This window comes from Ananas comosus, unplaced genomic scaffold (assembly GCF_001540865.1).
Source record: "Ananas comosus cultivar F153 unplaced genomic scaffold, ASM154086v1, whole genome shotgun sequence".
Taxonomy (NCBI): Eukaryota; Viridiplantae; Streptophyta; class Magnoliopsida; order Poales; family Bromeliaceae; genus Ananas; species Ananas comosus.
The window spans coordinates 74,759-80,826 of NW_017893378.1; the positions used below are offsets into that span (position 1 = coordinate 74,759).

The 6,068-nt window shown below is 38.3% G+C and overlaps 1 long non-coding RNA gene across 1 annotated transcript; it reads right to left on the reverse strand.

The window, feature by feature from the left end:
* Nucleotides 1–465: 465 nt before the first annotated feature.
* Nucleotides 466–1,180, reverse strand: LOC109705823. The gene is made up of 2 exons (XR_002214913.1): nucleotides 874–1,180; nucleotides 466–727 (listed from the first exon to the last, which is right to left on the reverse strand). It is a non-coding gene; the product is annotated as an uncharacterized LOC109705823 (long non-coding RNA).
* Nucleotides 1,181–6,068: the final 4,888 nt, after the last annotated feature.

Here is a 6,068-nt window from a genome sequence, read left to right on the forward strand (position 1 = left end):
CTAGACCGCCGGCGTAGACGCCGCCTCTACAACGTAGAGGCGGTTTGAGCGACCGCCGGGGGAGCGTAGAGGCGGTTTTGTAGAGGCGGTTCCGACCGCCTCAATAGTATTATTTAATTATTTTTTAATATCAATCAATTTTAATGTATAGAGGCGGTTTAAACCGCCGCTACAAATAATAATTTCTAAAGGTGGTTTGAACCGTCTCTACAGATTAAGATCTGTAAAGGCAGTTCCAACCGCCTCTACAAATATTGATATCCAGAGACAATATGTAGAGGCGGTTTCAACCGCCTCTATCACAATAACAATAGTAAAATATTATATTAATATTTATTTTAATTTGTATACATAAAAAGAAAATTATGTTTCTCATCAACAAACAACCAAAAATGTAATTTAACATTTAATCAAAAGATCATATACTAATAACATAAGAATTAACACAATTCTCAATAAGAAACATACCAATTTTTTATCATAAGATCCAAAACACAATCTCATACATTCAATATATATCGAATAGTATATAACATGACATTAAGTAACAAAAAGTTTAAATAGTTTTAAAGATGGTCAACAGTTGAGTTTTCTAGTTTACAAAAATTTAAATGGTTCAATGGTTTCCTTCACTTGTAGGTTCATGACTTGCATTCGATGATCGATGGTTGCCTTCACTTGTAGGTTCATGACTTGCATCCAACTCTTATCCATTGTAGAAAAACAACTGAAAAAAACAACAAAAGTTTTATTTAATCCCAATGCATAGTTATGAAGCTAACGATTAACTTAGTGATAATAACTAACTAAATGATAATAAAACTAAAATATTAACAAAAGCTAAGAACAAAAAGGGGATATAGTATAACTTACCTAATCTGCAAACAGAAGAAGAAGTAGAAGATGACCACAACTATAGCAATCCCACAAGTTTTTTCTTCCCTCGCTTTTTCTTCCTAATCCCTGTAAATAAGAAGATCAATTTGCTTGATCTAATTAATGGGCATGTGTCATTTTGGTATTATCAGTAGCAAATGGGTTCCTTTGCTACCGATTTATTTTTGATAATACAGTCTTCAAATCGACAATAGACACTAAGCCATAATTTTAACTGCTTAGCACTAGTACTGTAACTTCACCTATACCAAATAAAACATTGTCCCACAATCAAACCCTTTATCAAGATGCAATATTAAATAATAATAATAATAATAATAAAATAAGTTTACTTACTAATTGTCAAAGTTAGTCTTTCTTTTATTTCCTCAAATTTATTGTCCTTCTTTTACTATTCGATTCCCATAACAATCAGCATTTGATCAAATGAAACAACAGCAAAAAGATGGAGAAAAATTGGCAATCACAATAATAGCAGCAGCAGAACATTTTTACAAGAAAATTGTAAGTATGTTGAGGGAAGTGTACAAAAATTTTCACCAAAATTCGTTACCTTGGGAGCTATTTGGAGTAACAGCATCTTTACCCAAATCTATCCAGCTTACATACTATTGAGTCTCCTAGAATGAAAACTAACTCATCTCTGAATTTTCTAACTGCATTGAACAATTTTCATCCAATTCTGAAGTTTCAATCAAACTAAATCCTAAATTGTAAGACAAAGTTTCAATCAAGCTGAAAACTAAATTGTAAGATAAATGAATAGATTCTGAACTTTCATCGATTCTTCAATATTTTTCATTGAGTATTATAGTCACCAATTATATAACGAAGTTTACTATTTTTTTCTGAAATGTTTTTGCAAGAATTACAGGAATAGGTTTAACCACATAGTATGAGAAAAATTATGTGGAAAGAACTCAATCTTGTGAATGACATTGCATATTCCAAATTAAAGTCATGTAACGAATATCGTATTTGTTAATCGTACCTATATCTCTTCCTTGAACGATGAATCCAAGCCATTGCAGGCGGGAGGACTCCAAAGAGAAAGCAATTTGCATATACTCCTGAAAAATCTAAAGCCTTAGAAATGGCCGTTGAGAGGGGCGGTGGGCGCGGGAGAGGGTAGCGGCGAGTAGAGGGTGGGGAGGGTCTGAGCGTCGTGGGTTGGGGGCGTGGTGGTTGGCGGCGGAGGGTGGTGAGAGGGGCGCGGGATGGGGGGGGCATGGGCCAGAGAGTGGGAGGGCGATTCAGGTGAGGGTTAGCTAGAGCTCACCTGAGCTTTGGGGGGACGCCGAAGGGGGAGGAGCGCGGCAACCGGCGAAGAGGGAGCAGTTGTTAGATGTATGCCCTAGAAGCCAACCAGGCCGACACATATATTCGTTCTAGGACATAAATTGTTGTTGACTTTTAAATATTATGAATAACTTTGGGTTTTTATTCCATTCATGTTGTGTATGTGTCCATGAATCGTCCAAGGAATTAATAAGATGTGATGACTATATTCTCAAATGTTGAGAATTTTGAGACATGTGTCATGGATTAAGTTCTAAAGTGCCCGATCAATGGATCGATCACGGGACGTGATTGAATCCGATGAGTGATTTTGCATAAGGTCGCTATCCCTTGTGGGTAGAGAGTCTCCGAGGCGACAGATGGGGGACACGAAGCGAATAGCAGGTGTTGTTTAGAGAACAAGGGTACCGAGCGGCGGACCAACCGCGAGAAGTCACTTGGATGTCTACTCACTGTCAGTGACTTTTTTACTCCCAATTGTTGCAAGTAGTGTGCTGGTCCTTTGGGACCTTGCGGTGCCTTGCTATTTCACTGAGGTTTACTGTAGCTTGACTGTACAATAACTTGGTCCCCTAGCCATTCGGGTCCTTACGGTGCATTTGTTGGCTGCAGTAGGTTCATTGTAGGAAAATAGGGTGCGCACTTAGATGAATCATCTCCCTTGGTATGAATAGGGTGTTAGCCTATGTGAAATATTTTATTGAGACCTGAGTTTAGGAAGACCTTGGCCAGGCGAATAAGAATAGCGGAAAAGGGTTTCCGATATTAGAAACTCTAGTCGAATAATTTTAACAATATGACAGACGGATGGGATTGACGGTTATTCATATAACCGTCCGTCAAGTCGGGATCATGATAGGAAGGGATTGTATCACACGGGTAATTTGCACCCAAGAGGTTTCAGTATTCCATTCTACTGGGAATGCCACTTACATGCTGTAGGCGTCACTGGTGATGGTGAGACTCATGAGGAATACTATCTAGATGATCGAATTTCATTGGGCTGAGTTGGAATTGTTTCGATCTATTGAAGGAGTTTCAATGATATTGATTTGATAGTGATCAAAATATATCTCACTACCAGATTAGAATGGAACCTATGGGCTTCACACCACAAAGAAGGTTGTGATTGCTGAAATAGTATATCGCGATTATTGAATCGTCGGAGGACCTAATGGTTCAATATTAATGATAATTGGACTAATTTGTAATTGTTAACAAATTAGTGGTGATTAAAGTGTTAAACATTACAGGAAGGACTTACTAATAGTTAGTAAATTATTTTTAAAAAAAAAAAGGAGCTTATGTGCAAATGTTGCATTATTAATTTGATAAGATCAAATTAATATAAAATTCAAGTCGAATCAAATTAGGATTTGATCGATCTAACCAATTAAGGAAAAGATAAATTTAAATCTAGATTTATACTTATCCTTAATTGTCATTATATTATTATGAATAGGATTATATTCCTATATATAATATACGGGAGTTTTTAGAAAATCCTAGCCGTCATCTATCATCTCTTCTCTCTTCCATCTTCTAGCAACAAAGACGTCCTTTTGCAAGGGAGCTAGCACCCCGGTGAGGACATCAATCAAATCAAGAACCTCATGTGGATACCTATAGAGGCCGGACGCGTGTGCGGCTTCAAGAGAATCGAATTCCACGATCATCAAATTGAGGGGAAGATCTATCTGTGAAAAAGGTAAAGATTCGATCTTGTTTTTCTTCTTTAATCTTAAAATATGAGGGATCCTAATTGCGTGGTTTTTGAGATTGGATCTCGAGAATTTTTCAAAATCAAATTTGTTTGATTTCTTTTTCCGCTGCGTTTTACCGTACGCAATTTTCTAACAGCAGTTGTGGCCGCCGTCGCGCAGTCGTGCCCGCCGCTGCGCCGGGGAGGAGGAGGAGCCTCAGGTGTGGTGGCGTTTTTTTGGGAGAAGGGGTTTGAGGGGATCGACAGTGTTAGGGTTTTTTTAGGGGGAAATTAAAAGGGAGGGGAAAATTTGGGGGGAAAGAATAAAAACTAAATGGGACTTCTTCTTCTTTTTTTTTTAAGATATAGGGGCGGTTGTGGTAAACCGCCTCTCATGTGCCCCTAACGTATAGCGTAGTTGCAACCGCCTCTTAACAACCGCCTCTACAGACGTTTTTTCTTGTAGTGTATGTCCATGACTCTAGGTTTAATGTCACTCGATCTAATGTATATAGATTGTCCATATGCACATTTTCATTTCTTAACATTAACCACATGCTTGCATTTATTATTTCTATATCATGCTTATCATGTATACTTTAGCATGAATCAATGCATTCATCTAGCACTATTTATACTAAGTCATCATGCATTCCTCTTATCATGTTCTTATAATGTTAACATTCATATGCCCTTTATCTTATGCATTCAAAGCATTAATCACATGCATTTATCTAGCATTTCTATAATATGTTAACATGGATCAATATGAAATCTCATTTCTTAGACATAAAGGGCGACCTAGTTGCTTCGGTAAGCACAACCCACCTCATTGCGCATTCCGATTGCTTGTCGACACTTGCAATCGGCCGCCCGCGGCACCCGGCACCCGGTTTGGCCCGATCTCTCGCGCGACCACCCGAACGGCCTCCAATTCACGATCCGAAAATTAAAGGTCTTCGGTTATGTGCCACGATACTTCAAATCTGTTTTCATGGGTTTACGATGTCGCCTCGGCCTTCCAGGCGGAAACGAAGCCTAAACGTCCGTTTCTTTAATAACTTCGCAACGGCTCGACGAATCACCGAACCATCTTCGCCCACGCGTTCGTTTACCTAGCAATTAGGTTTACAGAGGGTCAAATGAGATCAAACCCTCATATTTACCAAATTAGCATTTTTGAGCCCTAGATTACAACTAGGTAAAAATCCACCATTAGAGCCTTGATTTCAAGCATCAAACCTCTAATTAGCATGCTAGAATACCTCTAAATCCATTCTTAGAGCTTAAAAACCAAACTAGAGAGAAATGCCATTAAAGGGTTTGAAGCTTACCTTCAAAGCTTGCTCTAATGGAGAGGAAGAAGAAAAAGAAGATGAAGATCAACTTCCAAGCTTACTTCTCCACCAAAACCTTCAATTTTGGGAGAGATCTATCGAGAGAAAAGGAGTTTTCTCTCTTTCCCTTTCTTTGCGTGTGTGTGTGTGTGTGTGTGTCGTGTGCGTGTGTGGTGTGCGGCCGAAGGAGAAGAAGAAGCATCAGCTTCTTTATAATACCCCTCAAACACTATTCACTCCAGGCAGCTTGAAATCTGATAACTTTCGCCGGAGCTCCCTGAATGTCCGTTTGAGCTCAAACTTGACAGTTATGTTCGATTTTACGTACTGAGCAAGAATATATTTTAAGTTTCCAGTTTCGACCCCATTTGGTCATCGAAAACTGTACCGAACTGTAATCTTTATCAGATAGATGTTAGATTTTATTTCTCACTCTACGGGTGTCAGAAAAATATGAAACTTTAAATCTAGCCTCATAAAAATATTTCTGACTTATCCTCCAATTTTCATAATTTTCTGAGACTGTGCATTTTCTGCTAACTTATCTGTCCCGTTTCCAACAGAAAATTCTAGATCTTCTGTTTTCATTCCGATTTCAGCACAAGTCATTTCTGACTTATGTATTACTTCTCTAAATCCAATAAGAATAGCTTCTTACACTATTTTTATTTATTTTTATTTTTATACCAAAATCTGGTATGTTACAAAAGTGACGGTCAAAAATAAATACCCGTTGCCGAGAATAGATGACCTGTTTGATCAGTTGCAAGGGTCGCGGGTATACTCGAAGATAGACCTTCAGTCGGGATATCACCGGTTGAAGATCCGGCCGA